Source organism: Pinus tabuliformis, chromosome 2_2, assembly GCF_031772625.1.
Source record: "Pinus tabuliformis cultivar Carrire ecotype Pingquan chromosome 2_2, CPIR1, whole genome shotgun sequence".
In the NCBI taxonomy this organism is placed as follows: Eukaryota; Viridiplantae; Streptophyta; class Pinopsida; order Pinales; family Pinaceae; genus Pinus; species Pinus tabuliformis.
In genome coordinates this window covers 488,012,113-488,015,023 of record NC_142300.1, presented here as the reverse complement: position 1 = coordinate 488,015,023, position 2,911 = coordinate 488,012,113, and the positions used below count along the sequence as shown (strand labels likewise).

Sequence of the window (2,911 nt, the reverse complement as noted above, 5' to 3'; positions counted from 1 at the left end):
GGGAAGTTAATACCCGAACCACTATTCTTGCATTGAGGTTAAGGAGGAGTTTGAAACTACCTTGTTACTTTACCACAAGACAAGGGGTGTTTGTGGTACGGTCTTGACATCCCTTTCCATTTATGAATATGGAGTAAGAAAATCCTATCTAGTTTATTTTTGTGGGTGAAATGCCCTGCCAACTTACTAACAAACTATTCGAAGTCTCTTCCTCATTACCCTTTACTTTAATATGTGTTAGGAGACACTCTTTAAAACCCTCGAGGGAGGGCTGAGGGCTGCTATCTGCATTTTCATCTCTGCTACGACTAAGGGATCATCCTGCTCTACAATGCCATCTCGTGATCGGTCGATTTCATTCAGTGCTAGAAGGATCAGTCCCATTGCTTACACCCATTATGAAAGGTCCAAAAAACTTGGTCCTCTGACGAGTTTCACTCGATGCCACAAATTTGAAAAACATCACAACACAATTTGAAACTAATAGGTCTCGGCTCCTCTCGATATGTATCAATACTTATAGATGAATCTCTGCCCGGAATCACGCTCTCGAGCAGATCAATAAATATTGAGAAGTCTTCAAAAGTGAACTCTGCGTATCCCAGGTCCAGGAGGGCTCTCTTGCACTGCTCAATGTTCTTCAAGACATGTTCCATTTCTGCTTCATCTTGGGTTTCCAATATATGCTCCAGATACGAAAACATGAAGGAACGAAGGAAGCAGTTTCCATCACCAAGTGTATGTCGAATTGCCTTGTATAACTCATCTAGTACCTCAATTTTTCTCTTTAAGATAGAACTGCCAGTGTCATACTCAGCTGCCAAGGCAGAAAGGGACTCCTTGTCGCCGACAAATGAGATTTTTGAGGGCTTGCTCTGCTTGGATGGCATTCTGTTGCTGTAATAGTGGCACTGTCATGAACAGGCTGAGGTCAAAGCGTAATCACATTTTGGAATTAAGATTAAGATAATCAGAACCAGAAAAAGAAGCAACATTAGCATCTAATCGGAGCATGAGCACAAATGCCCCAGTAGTTGTTCTCTGTGATGATGTTGTAGAAGCTGATCAAAGTTCTTCCAAGAAGAGGAAGACTGGACAACAATTAAGTAGTGATGTTCAATTTGATGAATCAAAGGAAGTCAATAATATCCACCGTATCTATATTTGTAGTGGCACTGGTACAACCTACACCCTTGCCTTTACATCTCCACAGCCAGAGCATATTCCTCCTCTTCGAAAATGTGGATTTTACTGAACAAAGAATATTGCTCGCTATCAGCCTTCAATGCATGTTCGATAAGGACATGTCTAAGCTGCAACATCAATGGAGAAGAAGGGCCTAAAAATCTGGAAGGCTATCAAGAACTTGCCGAGTTCTTTGTCTGGAAAATCTTCTGTTTGCTGCACTGTCATTGAAAACCGTGAGCAGATTTCGGAGGGGTCTCTTTCTGGTTTGCGGTTTCGCTCTTGGGGTTGCGAACAACTTTAAATGATGTCACGTACCCCAAAGTAGTTTTGGGCAAAACCAAATTTCAGACCCCCCGAGCTATTGAACCTCAAATGACCCTGGGTCCAAAATAAAATTAAACCATTTGATTTGCTTTTTAATGATCTCTGTCATTTAAAAAATGGCCGGTCATTACCAAATGCGATTTTAATATTTTTTTTCGTAAAGCTCGAATGCTTAGTTTGACTTAGGTTTAAAAATTTTATAATATTATTTTAATTTAAAACAAATATTTTCATAAAAATATAATTATATTTTTATAAGAATAATATATTTTAAATTTAAATTAATATATATAAAAAAACCCTTTCAAAATCATAATAAATATATCTCATCATAATAAATATATCTCTAAGCATTTTTAGCTTAATGAAAATTGACAATTTTTAAGCTAAAATTAAACGTTGTGCCAAAATATGTTACAAGAGTAATAAAATTCAAAGGCATGTAGCTGCCACATCTCTTTTTAGAGATTTTATTTTCATTTCAAAGGCATGTAGTTGCCACATCTCTTCTTAGAAATTTTATTTCTGTTAACTCTTCATATAGAGATTTTATTTCCGTTTCTCTATGTAAGCATATTTTAGAACTTGATTTTATTTCCGTTTCTCTATGTAAGCATATTTTAGTTCTTTTAGTTCTATGATATTTAATTCTTTGATATTTAATGAAATGAAGTTTTATTTCCACTGCATCTGCGTGTGCGCATCTGCATGTTTATATGTATGTGTATATCTCTATTTTAGTGTTTATGTGTATATCTCTATTTTATTGTGCATCTCCTTGTTTTTGTGTATATCTCTATTTTATTGCGTTTTTATTGTGTTTTTGTGTATATCTCTATTTTATTGTGTTTATGTGTATATCTCTATTTTGTATTCCTCCATAATTCTGGATCAAACTTTAACAACCACTAAAAAAAAAAAGAAAAGAAAGAGGAAACTGGGACATGTACCATTTATCTAGATTACGCAGCAACCAACTAAACTTAGAGACAATATATATTCGTTTTGTCGTAGTAGATATTTTTTTCGAAAGGAATCAACATGTTGAATCGTAGTTCCTAAATATTGAAAGTGGGACTCAGGGGAAAGACGGTATGGGTGACATGAGACACCTGTACACTCTTGTATCTGCTTATTCCGTTTTGGAAGAACGTGCACTTCAAATGCGTTAACCATAGAAAATTAAAAAAATCAACCGGAGGGAACATAAAAGTAAAATATGTATCGGTAGGGAGCATTGAGTAAAATTCAGGGTATATTTCAGTGATATAACAGGTATTCTCACAAATTTCAATCTATATAAACACATAAAGACATTTATAACCCAGGGAAGTGAAGACAGATCATTTTCGGTTGCATAGAGAAAATTCACACTTAATAATATTATGCCATTGAAACC

General features: G+C 35.5%; 1 pseudogene; it reads right to left on the bottom strand.

Annotated features, from left to right (window-relative positions):
- Nucleotides 1-355: 355 nt before the first annotated feature.
- LOC149193481 (OVARIAN TUMOR DOMAIN-containing deubiquitinating enzyme 1 pseudogene) lies at nt 356-918 on the bottom strand (annotated as a pseudogene).
- Between the last annotated feature and the right edge of the window lie 1,993 nt (nt 919-2,911).